Genomic DNA, 17,061 nt, shown 5'->3' with positions numbered 1-17,061 from the left:
TAAACAATATTGTAGCAAGTTTGCTTGTGGATTGTGGGTAATTTAGAATTCCAGTACATTATTTCACTAAGCTTTGTACCTGTAATGTTGGTCCTTTTTTATTCTGACTGTATTACTTGCTAAAATCCATATATGAAATATAGTATTAACCTCCCTTATGAATTCATTTTTCTCTATTCAATAAGTGTTAGAAATTCCCCACACTAGGAAATGGCCTCTATGTGGATTTCAACGGAACAGAGGTCAGTAACTTACAGGAAGTTGACCTTCTGAAGGTGTTGATGGGAGGATGTGAATTCTCTAAGTGTGAGATTCTGTTCATTTAAACCAATAACCAACGACCGGGTTAATGGAAACATGAAATGCTGGAACAATTTTATAAATGCCGACAGACAATTTGTTCGTCTGACAAGGTGGAATCTGTTTGTATCTGTATAACTAATTATGTGAGAAATGGCAGTGTAAATGCCTTTATGCGCAAATATTGATATAATAACCATCTCTTAGTAAATTTGTAGTCACGTGATGATACAGTATGTTGTGTGGTTCTCCCACTACAACTCGGAAAAGCATGCAGTTTATTAGGCTACAGGTAAAATAAGTTATGAACTTCACAGGGTGGTGAAAGTAGAAGGTGATGAGCTTGATGCTCCTTTCCAATAAATCTCCAGGGTCTTATTCTGGTGACATGATCGATGCTTAGCTGCCGTTTGACAGATAAAATATTGTTTTTATCAATAATAATCTCATAATGTAGGTACCTTATCCACACTGTATCTGCGAGGTGTTCGCTATAGCGCATGCTTTTTTCATTCGCCGCATGGGAATTTATTTTTATGTGCGCTACGTCATCACGCACAGCCTTTTATCCACAAAACGTCTGTTTGATGGAAACTCATCTCTGGTGGGAAAATGGCATGTTGGTTTATGCAGATTTTAGAATAGTTGCATGAAAATCTGTTGCAAATTGGATGGAAACCTAGCTAGTGTCACACTCTTTTGGCAACTTCCTCATCTTCATCCAGCCTTTTTTAAACCACTAACACCTCACCATCATCATCAGCTCTGCCATACCAAGACTCCCAAAGCTCTGCGTGATTGAGTAATGACTGATTGTGTAATGTTTCTTTGCTCATAACTCAATCTGTCTGCCTCTGGAAGATTTGCGACACCAACAATATGAACAACATGGGGTAACACTTCATTTTAAAGGGTCCTTGTTATACACTGACAGTGTAGCTAACTGTAACAACTCATAGTTACACTGTAATAACAACATGTGACTGGCAGTAATTGCGGTCTGTAATTACAGAGGTGTAACAATGAATGCTTGTTACCATGCATGTTACAAATGGACAGCTTTCCACTAAATTCACCAACTTAGTGTTTTGTTTCTTCTCAGCTGAATACAGTTACAACTGTCACAAAGGTTGTGATCCATCGTGGATGTGCTGGGTGTCTGAGAGATTATAGCCTATGCTCAATAGGCTCTAATTACTTATCCTTGAATGTGCACTGTTCAAACGATATCTCCACACAGTGTTGTTGCTAGCACTTGCCCCCAAAATAAAGTGTACCAATTGGGTTAACTTGGTTGAGCTGACAAAAACAGATCAGTAGGTCAACCTCACTGACTGGGATCTAATATGGGTGGCATCAGAGATGTGGACAAATACACTATTTCAAAGCATAGTACATGTAGTATTTGCCTAAGTACAATGTAATTACTAGTTGTTACACAGGATATAGCTAGTTAAAATGAAGTGTATCTTGAGGGTTACTTACTTGTAATTAATGTGCACTTATACAGTACATTACCCATCTTGACAACCTGGCCCTCATTTTAAAGCTTCTGGTAGTTTCCCTTTATTTCGCAATAAGGTACAGAAATGAAGTGAAACTTACAAAAGCTCTAAAATGAGGGCCAAGTTGTCAGGATGCAGTGACATTTAAAATAATGTGTTTTTCCTCATCCGGGATGACCAAGTTAGTTAACCCAGTTGGTACACTTTATTTTGGGGGCAAGTGCTAGCAATAACATTGCGTGGAGATATTTTTTCAACATTGCACATTCATGGGTAAGTAATTGGAGCCTATTTAGCATAATCTCCCGGACACCCAGCACATCCACGTGGGGTCACAACCTTTGTGACAGTTGTTAAGAATCGGATGCAGCTGAGAAGAAACAAAACACTAAGTTGGTGAATTTAGTGGAAACCTGCCCATTTGTAACATGCATGGTAACACGCATTCATTGTTACACCTCTATAATTACAGACCGCAATTACTGCCAGTCACATGTTATTACAGTGTAACTTTGTTGTTACAGTTAACTACAAAACTTGTTACAGTGTAATTTCACATGTAATTACACTCTAATAAGGACCCCATAAAAGGAAATGTTACCCAACATGACCATCTAATGAAACAGGCGCAAATCTGTCAAACTCAATTTACACCCACCTCCACAGTGGTGGAAAAAGTACTCAATTGTCATACTTGAGTAAAAGTAAAGATACCTTAATAAAAAAGACTCAATTAAAACTGAATTCTACTTTAAGTATCTTGTCTTAAATGACACCCAACCCATGTGACAACCAGCTCCATCTCCTATACAGCACAGTTCATACTGTCGCCTGCACAGTTATAGCAGTGACAGGCCTGTAAACTGGGAAGGCCAGATTGTTATTTCAATCAACGCAGTAACCGAGAGAGCAGAGCAGGTTCCAGATAGGGTATGAAACTCTTATCTGTGGTGTTCACACAGGATGCTACTGCCAGTGTACAAGAGGGGAGGGGAGAGTATGGCCCAAACGTTGTACTACTACTAGTACTGAATCTGATGCCATAAATAAGTGCCATATACAATAGTCAATGTTCCCACTTCTCGTTTGTAAATTCCTCCTGTTGTCCTGTAGTGTAAATTAGTCAATGCGATGACTGAAGGCTGTGAGAAAGTTGTCCAGGTCATATGTGGTTCAAGGGAAATACGGTGGAGAGGACAAGACACACAACACAATCAACCCTATTAGGGTGCTTCTACACCCGCATTGCTTGCTGTTTGGGGTTTTAGGCTGGGTTTCTGTACAGCACTTTGAGATATCAGCTGATGTAAGAAGGGCTATATAAATACATTTGATTTGATGATTAGCATTCGCTTTATTAAAGAATTTTAGGACCATCAAGCAGTCATTTAGCAAACAGTGTTACTTAAATAGGTAGCATACCAGTAGCTGTGATCTGAAGTGTTGAGTGATTTACACAGGGATATAGCGACATCATGTGGACACATAGACGTCTTGCAACGCTTTTATAATGTAAAGTATTGTATATTTTTCACCTTTACGTTCGTTCACCGAAAATCTTTCCATTTCCCAACGGAATACATAAAACGGTAACTGTAATTACAGACTACTTTTAAAAAACCAGACGATTACTTATTGGATTACGTTTAAATTCAAATGGATGTTTGCACATTTCTACTGTATATTCTCAATGACATTTAAAACAGCATTGAAAAAAGTAGACATTTTTCTGCCTGAGTCTGACCAGAAGTCAGAGACCACTATGATGACAAATGAAATGCGTTTGTTTGAACGATCATGAGAAAATAGTAGGAACATTCTTTTATAGGCTACAGTCCAAGCTATGTCTTCCAATGGTGTGACTGTTGTCAGCATCCAAAGATTATCCAATTTGAATAAACGCTTGGAGGACGACAGCAGTGCTGTAGCCTACGGGCGTCCAGATATCACTTATTATTGATATCTACATAGAGCATTGATGTGAATCACACTGCTGCCCTCTTATTTAGCTATTAGCTTTTTGCACATTATGGATAGTGGTTGTTGTGGATGGCTTCTCACAAATGTATACAGTACCAGTCAAAAGTCTGGACACACCTACTCATTGCAGGGTTTTTATTGATTTTTCATATTTTCTACATTGTAGAATAATAGTGAAGACATCACAACTATGAAATAACACATATTGAATCATGAAGTAACCCAAAAAGTGTTAAACAAATCCAAATATATTTTAGATTTGAGATTCTTCAAAGTAGCCACCCTTTTGCCTTGATGACAGCTTTGCACACTCTTCGTATTCTCTCAACCAGCTTCACCTGGAATGCTTTTCCAACAGTCTTGAAGGAGTTCCCACATATGTTGAACACTTGTTGGCTACTTTCCCTTCACTCTGCGGTCCAACTCATCCCAAACCATCTCAATTGGGTTGAGGTCGGTTGATTGTGGAAGCCAGGTCATCTGATGCAGCACTCCATCCCTCTCCTTCTTGGTCAAAAAGCCCTTACACAGCCTGAAGGTGTGTTGGGGTCATTGCCCTGTTGAAAAACAAATGATTGTCCCACTAAGCGCTAACCAGATGGGATGGCGTATCGCTGCAGAATGCTGTGGTAGCCATGCTGGTTAAGTGTGCCTTGAATTCTAAATAAATCACCGACAGTGTCACCAGCAAAGCACCCCCACACAATTACACCTCCTCCTCCATGCTTCATGGTGGGAACCACACATGCGGAGATAATCCGTTCACCTACTCTGCGTCTCACAAAGACACGGCATTTGGAACCAAAAAGCTCAAATTTTAACTCAGACCAATGGACAGATTTCCACCGGTCTTTGCGTGTGTTTTTTGGCCCAACAAATCTCTTCTTCTTATTGGTGTCCTTTAGTAGGGGTTTCTTTGCAGCAATTCCAACATAAAGGCCTGATTCACGCAATCTCCCCTGAACAGCTGATGTTGAGATGTGTCTGTTACTTGAACTCTGTGAAGCATTTATTTGGGCTGAAATCTGAGAAAATATAGAAAATAATAACAATAAAGAAAAAGCCTGCAATCAGTAGGTGTGTCCAAAGTTTTGACTGGTACTGTATGTGTATTTTAACCCAATAATGGTTGAATTGAAGAAGTTTAACCTGCCTATCAATCATTGTTTAAGCGGCCACAGTTCATGGAGCAAAAATGTTTGCGGTTGAAACAACAGCGTCCAGGCACAGACCCAAGCGCTGGATGTGGGAGACCGAGGCAGGAAGACCCGGCTCACCGACAACCCCTGATCCCCCTCGGACACGGCCAACACAGCTGCAACATCCATTAATGGCCATCTATGTAAACTCTAACATTGATTTATCCTGCAATAGATGTTGTTCAATTGGTAATATAAATTGTGGTCTTCTTCAAATGCTGCTTAAAGGGAAAGTAATCCAAAAGTAACTGAAAGTAATGCGATTACGTTACTGAGTGTCACGTCCTGACCAGTATAAGGGGTTATTTGTTATTGTAGTTTGGTCAGGACGAGGCAGGGGTGTGTTTGTTTAGAGTGTTTCGGGGTTTGTTGAGCTATGTTCATATTTAAGAGTGGTGTTTGTTTAGAGTGTTTTGGGGTTTGTTGGGCTATGTTCTTGCTAGTTTATTTCTATGTTAGTTCTAGTATGTCTATTTCTATGTGGTGTTTGTTGGGTTGCCCTTCAATTGGAAGCAGCTGTTCCTAGTTGCTTCTAATTGAAGGTCCTATTTAAGAGGGGTGTTTTTTCTATGGGATTTTGTGGGTTCCTTGTTAAGTGTTTGTTGCACCTGACAGGACTGTTTTGTTTTGTTCTTTTTTGTATACATATTTAGTTGTTTCTCCTTCTTCAAAATAAAAAGAAGATGAGTATATATATTCCCACTGTGTTTTGGTCCAATCCATACGACAACCGTGACAGAACTACCCACCACAAACGGACCAGGCAGCGGAGGAAGGAGCAGCAGCAGAAATATAAGGATTTATGGACATGGGAGGAGATATTGGAAGGAAAAAGATCCTACACATGGGAGGAGATCCAGGCTGGAAGGGATCGCCTCCCATGGGAACAGGGAGGCTAGAGAGGAAGGAAGGCTAGAGAGGACCGGGAAAGTTATGTGGGTACACGGCTAGCAAGGAAGCCTGAGAGGCACCCCCAATAAAAAGTTTTTGGGGGGCACACGGGTAGTTTGGCTGGGCCAAGGGTGAGCCCTAAGCCAACTCCTCGTGCTTATTATGGGGAGCGTGTGGAGTGGAGAGCGCCGGTGTATGCGGAAGTGCGCACTCTCGCCCATGCGCACGCTCAGTCCGGTGCGAGCGATCCCAGCCCCTCGCAAGTGCCGTGCTAGAGTGGGCATCACGCCTGGGAGGAGGATGCCTGCGCAGCACATCTGGCCACCAGTGCGCCTCCTAGGCCCAGGCTACCCTACGCCTGCTCTACGTACGGCAGCCATCAGGCCTCTGCACAGCCCAGTTCACCCTGTGCCAGCACTCCGCTCGTACAGGGCTACTATTACCATCCAGCCAGGACAGGTTGTGCAGGAGGGGCGCTCCAGACCTCCAGTGCCTACTCATGGCCCGGTGTATCCAGTTCCTGCTCCTCACACTAGCCCTGAGGTGAGTGTCTCTAGTCTGGCGCCTCCAAAGCGAGCACCACGCACCAGGCCTCCAGTGTGTCAGCCCAGTCTAGTACGTCCTGTTCCCGCTCCTCGCACTAGCCTTGGGGTGCATGTCTCCAGTCTGGTACCTCCAGTACCAGCCCCACGCACCAGGCCTCCAGTGCGTCAGCCCAGTCCAGCTCGTCCTGCTCCTGCTCCTCGCACTAGACCTGTGGTGTGTGTCCCTAGTCTGGCGCTTCCTAAGCCAGCCCCACGCATCAGGCCTTCAGTGAGCAGTCCCCGTCCAGAGCTTCCGGCAACAGTGCCCCGTCCAGAGCGTCCGGCGACAGTGCCCCGTCCAGAGCTTCCGGCGACAGTGCCCCGTCCAGAGCTTCCGGCGACAGTACCCTGTCTAGAGACGGCCCACAGTCCGGAGCCTGCAGAGACGGCCCACAGTCCGGAGCCTGCAGAGACGGCCCACAGTCCGGAGCCTGCAGAGACGGCCCACAGTCCGGAGCCTGCAGAGACGGCCCACAGTCCGGAGCCTGCAGAGACGGCCCACAGTCCGGAGCCTGCAGAGACGGCCCACAGTCCGGAGCCTGCAGAGACGGCCCACAGTCCGGAGCCTGCAGAGACGGCCCACAGTCCGGAGCCTGCAGAGACGGCCCACAGTCCGGAGCTCCCAGAGTCGCCCTTCAGCCCGAGGTCTCCAGCGACGCGCATCAGCCCGAGGTCTTCAGCGATGAGCCTTAGTCCAGAGACTTCGGGAAGGGTAAAATATAATAAACAGTTAGCGGGGGTGGACAGGTTAGGTTGGGGAGTAAGGCCGGAGCCTGGGCCACCTCCGTAGGAGAAGGTTGGGGAGGGGGGGGGGGTGTAGCACAAGAACCGTCGGTGATGGTGGCCACCCTCCCTTCCCTCCCTTTAGTTTGGGATTATTTTTGGGGGGATTTATTTTGGGTTTTTGTTAAGGTGCATCCGGGGTCTGCACCTTTGGGGGGGTAGAGTCACGTCCTGACCAGTATAAGGGGTTATTTGTTATTGTAGTTTGGTCAGGACATTTGTTTAGTGTTTCAGGGTTTGTTGGGCTATGTTCTTTTTAGTTTATTTCTATGTTAGTTCTAGTATGTCTATTTCTATGTGGTGTTTGTTGGGTTGACCTTCAATTGGAAGCAGCTGCTTCTAATTGAAGGTCCTATTTAAGAGGGGTGTTTTTTCTATGGGATTTTGTGGGTAGTTGTTCCTTGTTTAGTGTTTCTTGCACCTGACAGGACTGTTTTGTTCTTTTTTGTATTCGTATTTAGTTGTTTCTCCTTCTTCAAAATAAAAAGAAGATGAGTATATATATTCCCGCTGAGTTTTGGTCCAATCCATACGACAACTGTGACACTGAGTTTGGGTAATCCAAACATTATGTCACTGATTGCAATTTTGGACAGGTAACTAGCAACTGTAACGGATTGCATTTAGAAAGTAACCTACCCAAACCTGCTCCCAACACATTCTCAACTTATTTCCACAACAGAATAACTTCAAACACATTTTAAATAAAGAAAGTTACATGCATAAAATAAAGAAGTATACACAATCGTGTTATTTCAGTACAAAGCAAACCCACAATACTGCCCTACAAAGGCAAAAGCAGTAGCTATGTAAAAAGTAACTTTTTTTCTGTCTAGACAGAGAGCAATTTCGGGTACTTCATGATATATTCTGATCGACTTGGTTGTTCTTGTGTCAGGAAACTAAATATCACATTAATCAGATAATAAACCTGGCCATTACAACTGATCAAATATATTTGAATTCGTAGTTACTGCACTTTGCCTTTTGTAGGGCAGAATAGCGTAAAATTTTTAGGCAATCACCTTTGACCTGAGTTTCTTGGCTCTAGATATGTTTAACATAGACATGATGTCATATTACAATGAACTGTATGTCCAAGCAAAATAAGCTCTAGTCTACTGCAGAATCAAGGGTTTCCATCACTATTTACATACTCCTGTTAGAAATGATTCATTCCAATTTAGTGTAGGCTTCACAGGCCGTAGCCTAAAGTGAATCAGGCAGATATCTGCTCAGTTGCTGAAACAATTCATGCACCTAACCCCAGTACCATTTGGATCAGATTGGTTGTGACCTGGTATTGCTGTTTCTGATGGACAAATTGGCACGCTCTACAGGTATGGTTAATAGGAAAGACACATCAATTAACTTCCTCCACCTGAGCAACTTAGAGTATTCATCCTCACTCATGCGCTGTAGATACTGAGCCAACTTCTCCGGTTTGGAGAAATCATCCACATGGACAAAGGCATCACCTGGGATGAACTTCTCATATACCTGCCTGGGCAGTCCTAGGGCAACTGGCACAGAGCCCAACTTCATGGCATTGAACTGTTTCTCAGTCATATAGTCAGGGTGTTCTCTTGTATTGCCAAATGACAAGTAGAACTTACAGCTGGCCACTGTGCTTGTGTATTCGTCATGACTAATTTGCTTGTTATTAAAGTGGGCTCCATGTGTGTTGATAGTGATGAACTTGCTCAGGAGTTGTTAATATTTGACCCTATAGTGGTTCTCGTTCCAGTTGCTTACAATCCAGCAGTTTGTAACCTTCTTCTGAATGGGTAGGTCTTCCTCAATCTCCATGTTCTTGAAGACTAATCTCTTGCGCACTTTAATGTCAGCATTCCAACAGTAGTTCAACGTCACGTTGAAGAGTTTCCCCAGTCCAGATGTCTTATGTGTGTTCATTGGCGACTCAAAATTCATCCACACCCATTTGTGGAAGGTGGGCCTGGGGTTCTTGGGGCAGGTTGGATAAATCCTCTTCGATCTCTCTGTGGTTGGATGAGAACGGCATCCCCTTGACTGCACAGCTCCCTGTCCACTGTCAGATGACAGCCTTCGATGTTGAACGTTTGACCTGCAGGATGTAAGGTCGAAGTGATATTTGAAGTTCCAGAACCAGACCAGTAGTATGGTGTCTTTGTCTTTTGACCTGGGTTGAACTGGAGAGAGATCTTTCAATGCCTCTGACTGTACCTTTGTATGGCATGATGACAGCCCATGGTAGAACAAAGTTAGGGCACAACCAATCACAATGCCGATGAAGACATAATGAAGTGCATTGAGAGTTGGCTTCATCAGACATTGGAAAATAAAATAAGACATTGATGACTTTATAGATAATGTAAATATACAAAACTAAGCATTTCAGGGTTTCCTTCTGAGGAAGTAAGGTCACTTCCATCTACAGTCTAATCAATTCACAAATTGGACTTGACTCTTATGGAGGAATTCCATGTCAAATTCAACAGTCAGCAATTTAAAGGGATTTGACCCCAAACTCAAATTGCATTAAATCAAACTTTGCATTTAAAATCGCAGCACACTTCACAGTAAAAAAATGAAAGCGATACAAAAACAAAATAAAAGGCAATAAAAGAGATGAATAACCAAGCATAAAGGAAGTGCATATTCAACCAGCAGAATGAAAACTTAAGGTTAGGCATAGCGGTCTAAATTATTTAAGGTTAGGCATAGTATCAGGTATGAAGGTAAGACCCAGATGCAGACAACGTCGAATTAACAATGGTTTAATAATAATCCAACAGGGGCAGGCAATAGACAGGTCAAGGCAGGCAGGGGTCAGTTAACCAGAGGTGAGGCAACGGTACCAGACGGCAGGCAGGCTCAGGTAGAGTGGTCAGGTAGGCGGGCTCAGAGTCAGGACAGGCAAGGGTCAAAACCAGGAGGGCGAGAAAAAGAGAGACTGGGAAAAGCAGGAGCTGAGACAAAAAACGCTGGTTGACTTGACAAACAAGAAGAACTGGCAACCGACAAACAGAGACCACAGGTATAAACACACAGTGGATAAATGGGGAAGATGGGCGACACCTGGAAGGGGGTGGAGACAATCACAAAGACAGGTGAAACAGATCAGGATGTGTCACATAGGGGTCTAAATGATTTAAGGTTAGGCATAGGGGTCTAAATGATTTAAGGTTAGCCATAGAGGTCTAAATTATTTACGGTTAGGCATAGGGGACAAAATTATTTAAGGTTAGGCATAGGGGTCGAAATTATTTAAGGTTAGGTTTAGGGGTTTAAATTATTTTATGGTTAGGTTTAGGAATGAGGGTTATTGTTTCAGTGAGGTTAGGAAAAGGCATAAACATTTATATTGGCTTAGCGTACCGCTGTCCGCCATTTATTTTCTGCCGGTTCAGTATACACTACCAAAACAAAAAGGATGACTTAAATACTGTAACAATAGGCCCAGTCCTCAATTGTGTCTCTTACCTGACAATGCATGTCATTTCCTAGCAAAGGTGGTCAGAAATACAATGCTCCGCTCATGTACTGTATCACCACAATGAGATGTGCTTGTTTTTAAGCTGATACAACTGGTTCCACAATAAGGGCAGTTTGCTAACCAGCTGAGCGGCTGAGAAATGTAACCACTCTCAGGACCAGCCATGAAATCAAAATTATAGTTTTAACTATGTTTTGAAGCTATGCAGTGTAATGATCTAATTATGTAATTATTAATTTTAATTATATAATATAATTGCATTGCATTGTTTACAAACAATGGAGTAAAAAAAGCATATGTTTTCGGTTATGATGGTGTCAGCTCACGAGACATTTTCCAAGTAATATTCTTCAAGAATGAATGCCTAAATCCCAATGCAACTTTATTAACAACTGTAAAATAGGGGTTAAAGGCACAAGGCCAGCATTCAACATGATAGAGTAGACGTAGGTAATCCTACTTTACCTCATGTGTCCATAATCAGTCATTTCACTAATCCTATACGGCACAGGAGTCAAAGTCATTCCACAGAGGGCCAAGTGTCTGCAGGTTTTCGCTCCTCCCTTGTACTTGATTGATGAAGTAAGGTCACTAATTAGTAAGGAACTCCTACACCTGGTTGTCCAGGGCTTAACTGAAAGGAAAAAACAAAAACCTGTAGACAGTAGGGCCTCCATGGAATGAGTTTGACACCCCTGCTATACGGCATTAAAACACCCTACATCTCATCAAATTAATACACACAATCCATCAATATGGCAGTTAGAGCCATTCAAGTTCAGCAACGCATGGACTTGTCCATACAAAGCCTCCCTGTTATGTTAGTATTGCAACCCTACAGCAAACAGAAGTTGTCCAATAAGAAATGCTTATTTTCCATGTTGCCATAATGAATACAACCCAGGCAAATACCAAGGTCCTGTTCACCAGGTCATGTCCATATCCTTAGGTAATTAAGGGCGCGGGAAACATACCTGGTGCTGAATGGGGAGTAGAAAAACAACAAGGTGGGACATCCCTTGCTCAACACTAGCCATGTCTATGGTCATGTTTGGCTCAGTTGGTAGAGCATGGTGTTTGCAACGCCATGGTTGTGGGTTCGTTTCCCACGGGGGGCCAGTATGGAAAAAAATTTATAATTATGAAATGTATTCACTACTGTAAGTCGCTCTGGATAAGAGCGTCTGCTAAATATGTAAAATGTCTCACTGAGATAAAGAAAAGAACAGGGAAAATGCAGTTATAGGAATAATACACTGCTCAAAAAAATAAAGGGAACACTTAAACAACACAATGTAACTCCAAGTCAATCACACTTTTGTGAAATCAAACTGTCCTCTTAGGAAGCAACACTGCTTGACAATAAATTTCACATGCTGTTGTGCAAATGGAATAGACGACAGGTGGAAATTTAGGCAATTAGCAAGACACCACCAATAAAGGAGTGGTTCTGCAGGTGGGGACCACAGACCACTTCTCAGTTCCTATGCTTCCTGGCTGATGTTTTGGTCACTTTTGAATGATGGCGGTGCTTTCACTCTAGTGGTAGCATGAGACGGAGTCTACAACCCACACAAGTGGCTCAGGTAGTGCAGCTCATCCAGGATGGCACATCAATGTGAGCTGTGGCAAGAAGGTTTGCTGTGTCTGTCAGCGTAGTGTCCAGAGCATGGAGGCGCTACCAGGAGACAGGCCAGTACATCAGGAGACTTGGAGGAGGCTGTAGGAGGGCAACAACCCAGCAGCAGGACCGCTACCTCCACCTTTGTGTAAGGAGGAGTAGGAGGAGCACTGCCAGAGCCCTGCAAAATGACCTCCAGCAGGCCACAAATGTGCATGTGTCTGCTCAAACGGTCAGAAACAGACTCCATGAGGGTGGTATGAGGGCCCGACGTCCACAGGTGGGGGTTGTGCTTACAGCCCAACACCGTGCAGGACGTTTGGCATTTGCCAGAGAACACCAAGATTGGCAAATTCGCCACTGGCGCCCTGTGCTCTTCACAGATGAAAGCAGGTTCACACTGAGCACATGTGACAGACGTGACAGAGTCTGGAGACGCCGTGGAGAACGTTCTGCTGCCTGCAACATCCTCCAGCATGACCGGTTTGGCGGTGGGTCAGTCATGGTGTGGGGTGGCATTTCTTTGGGGGGCCACACAGCCCTCCATGTGCTCGCCAGAGGTAGCCTGACTGCCATTAGGTACCGAGATGAGATCCTCAGACCCCTTGTGAGACCATATGCTGGTGCGGTTGGCCCTGGGTTCCTCCTAATGCAAGACAATGCTAGACCTCATCTGGCTGGAGTGTGTCAGCAGTTCCTGCAAGAGGAAGGCATTGATGCTATGGACTGGCCCGCTCATTCCCCAGACCTGAATCCAATTGAGCACATCTGGGACATTATGTCTCGCTCCATCCACCAACGCCACGTTGCAACACAGACTGTCCAGGAGTTGGCGGATGCTTTAGTCCAGGTCTGGGAGGAGATCCCTCAGGAGACCATCCGCCACCTCATCAGGAGCATGCCCAGGCGTTGTAGGGAGGTCATACAGGCACGTGGAGGCCACACACACTACTGAGCCTCATTTTGACTTGTTTTAAGGACATTACATCAAAGTTGGATCAGCCTGTAGTGTGGTTTTCCACTTTAATTTTGAGTGTGACTCCAAATCCAGACCTCCATGGGTTGATAAATTGGATTTCCATTGATTATTTTTGTGTGATTTTGTTGTCAGCACATTCAACTATGTAAAGAAAAAAGTATTTAATAAGATAATTTCCTTCATTCAGATCTAGGATGTGTTGTTTAAGTGTTCCCTTTATTTTTTTTGAGCAGTATATGTAGATAACTGCTCACTACTACAATGAGCTTTAATATAGTTGTTAGGAAGACAAAATAATAACAGTTGATTTCATGCGAGGTGTTTTTTTTTATAATTCAGAGGATAGCAATGGCCTAATGATTTACTTCAGGTTCTTGGATTGGAGATTATGTTATGCGGAGCAGAGCAGGTGAACCCAAGAGCAGACTCAGACGAGGAGACTGGGATAAGGTAACCAAGGTATTTGTTGAAAAACAGGGGGACGATGGGGTGCAGGCCAGGGAGAGCTCGGGCGGGTTGCAGGGAGCCAGATGCTGAGGCTGGAGTGAGGGGAGTTCTCAAATGGTATGTGCTAGCTGGGATAGTTAAAAAAAAATCTCCTGGAAAAACACCTGGACTTGGGGAGGATGAAAACCCTGTCAAACCGCAGCAACTTGTACATATGAATTATATTTGAAAGAAGGACTAGTGGGGTTTCCTACGCACAGACACAGAGAAAACAACATGATTGGACAATAAAACTCACAGGGCTGAGCTTGCTTTATGCAGGTTTGCATCGTGTAGTCCTATGCAACTGTTGGCCTAATGACATTCCAGTTAATAATTTTGTATTGAAAAAGTCTAGGCAACCTAGTCATCCCAATTTTGAATATAAACCAAATTTTGTCCCACCCACTGGGCACAGATGTCAGTTCAAAGTCTAGTTTCATTTACATTTGGTTGAAATTTCAACTAACGTGAATTCAACTTGAAATCAACAGAAAATGTCACCATGTCGTTGGATTTAGATTAAAAGTTGGGTGAAAAAAGGCCCAAGACAGGCTAACCTCTCACCATTACAATTACATGGGAGGTTAGCATTTCTGGGGGGTATGACATTATAAACAAACAGCAAATGCATCCAACAAGTTTGTGGAGTCACAACCTTGATGTAATCATTGTGTGCTAATAATATGGCACCAAATGTTTTGACATATTGTTTGGAACAATAATAATCTTCAAACATGTAACATTTCCAGAGGTGGGTCTCTGGTACTTTTGAAGATATTATTAAAGGTCATTAACCAATCACAGCCCTCCTTTAGGGTTGCACATTCAACAAATCACAAGCAGAGGGAGTTCCCTTTTAATACATTTTCCCATTCACTGTGTTGGTGGTGCTTATAAAATGTATCATAGTTTAGCAGAGCCCACTCTGGAAATGTTACAGTTGAAGTCGGAAGTTTACATACACTTACGTTGGAGTCATTAAAACTAGTTTTCGAACCACTCCACAAATTTCTTGTAAACAAACTATAGCTTTGGCAAGTCGGTTAGGACATCTACTTTGTGCATGACACAAGTAATTTTCCAACAATTGTTTACAGACAGATTATTTCACTTATAATTCACTGTACCACAATTCCAGTGGGTCAGAAATGTACATACACTAAGTTGACTAGCCTTTAAACAGCTTTGAAAATTCCATAAAATTAATTCATGGCTTTAGAAGCTTCTGATAGGCTAATTGACATCATTTGAGTCAATTGGAGGTGTACCTGTAGATGTATTTCAAGGCCTACCTTCAAACTCAGTGCCTCTTTGCTAGATATCATGGGGAAATCAAAGGAAATCAGCCTTGGGAGCAATTTCCAAACGCCTGAAGGTGCCATGTTCATCTGTACAAATAATAGTACGCAAGTATAAACACCATGGGACCACGCATCCGCCATACCGCTCAGGAAGGAGATGCGTTCGGTCTCCTAAAGAGGAACGTACTTTGGTGCGAAAAGTGCAAATCAATCCTAGAACAACAGCACAGGACCTTGTGAAGATGCTGGAGGAAACAGGTACAAAAGTATCTATATCCACAGTAAAACGAGTCATATATCGACATAACCTGAAAGGCCGCTCAGTAAGGAAGAAGCCACTGCTTCACAAAATAGATGGCATCATGAGGAAAGGGAATTATCTGGATATATTGAAGCAACATCTCAAGACATCAGTCAGGAAGTAAAAGCTTGGTCGCAAATGGGTCTTCCAAATGGACAATGACCCCAAGCATACTTCCAAAGTTGTGGCAAAATGGCTTATGGACAACAAAGTCAAGGTATTGGAGTTGCCATCACAAAGCCCTGACCTCAATCCTATAGATAATTTGTGGGCAGAACTGAAAAAGCCTGTGCGAGCAAGGAGGCCTACAAACCTGACTCAGTTACACCAGCTCTGTCAGGAGGAATGGGCTGAAATTCACCCAAATTATGGTGGGAGCTTGTGGAAGGCTACCTGAAATGTTTGACCCAAATTAAACCATTTAAAGGCAATGCTACCAAATACTAATTGAGTGTACGTAAACTTCTGACCCACTGGGAATGTGATGACAGAAATAAGATGAAATAAATCATTCTCTGTACTATTATTCTGACATTTCACATTCTTAAAACAAAGTGGTGATCCTAACTGACCTGAGACAGGGAATTTTTACTTGGATTAAATGTCATGAATTGTGAAATTGAGTTTAAAATGTATTTGGCTAAGGTGTATGTAAACTTCCGACTTCAACTGTAAGTACTTGTAGAGTATATTATTCCAAACAATATGTCTTAAAATTAACAAAATCAAAAAGGGTACTTTTGAGATATAAATATTTTTAATGTTGAATAAATTAATGGAAAAATGTTGAATCTTAACACACTCCATACATTAGATCACACTATAATGAACAGTGTCACCAAAGTGTTTTCTGTATCATGTACGGTTCACAGATCATAGGGTCTTACAGGAGGCATGTATAAGCTCTAAAAAGGGCCTAAAATGGCCACCTATATGATTTATTGTAAATGTAAAATGCATGCAAAACATCCTTCCTGTCAATATACACTATATATACAAAAGTATATGGATACACCTTCAAATTAGTGGATTTGTCTATTTCAGCCAATCCCGTTGCTGACAGGTGTATATAATCGAGCACACAACCATGCAATCTCCATAGACAAACATTGCCAGTAGAATAGCCTTATTGAAGAGCTCATTGACCTTCAACGTGGCACCATCATAGGATGCCACCTTTCCAGTCAATATGTCAAATTTCGGCCCTGCTAGAGCTTCCCTGGTCAACTGTAAGTACCGTTATTGTGAAGTGGAAATGTCTAGGAGCCACAATGGCTCAGCCGCAAAGTGGTAGGCCACACAATCTCACAGAACAGAAGCTCTGAGCGCTGAAGCGCGTAACGCGTAAAAATCATCTGTCCTCGGTTGCAACACTCACTACCGAGTTCCAAACTGCCTCTGGAAACAAAATCAGCACAATAACTGTTCGTCTGGAGTTTCATGAAATTGGTTTCCATGACTGAGCAGCCGCACACAAGCCTAAGATCACCATATGCAATGCCAAGCGTCGGCTGGAGTGGTATAAAGCTTGCAGCCATTGGACTCTGGAGCAGTGGAAACACGTTCTCTGGAGTGATGAATCACAGTTTGGCAGATGCAAGGAGCACGCTACCTGCCCCAATGCATAGTGCCAACTGTAAAGTTTGGTGG

The 17,061-nt window shown here is 43.0% G+C and overlaps 1 pseudogene; it reads right to left on the bottom strand.

Moving 5' to 3' along the window:
* Positions 1 to 8,523: 8,523 nt before the first annotated feature.
* On the bottom strand, positions 8,524 to 9,549 carry LOC115170703 (alpha-(1,3)-fucosyltransferase 9-like; annotated as a pseudogene).
* Between the last annotated feature and the right edge of the window lie 7,512 nt (positions 9,550 to 17,061).

This window comes from Salmo trutta, chromosome 32 (genome assembly GCF_901001165.1).
Source record: "Salmo trutta chromosome 32, fSalTru1.1, whole genome shotgun sequence".
In the NCBI taxonomy this organism is placed as follows: domain Eukaryota; kingdom Metazoa; phylum Chordata; class Actinopteri; order Salmoniformes; family Salmonidae; genus Salmo; species Salmo trutta.
This window is presented reverse-complemented; position numbering and strand designations above follow the sequence as displayed.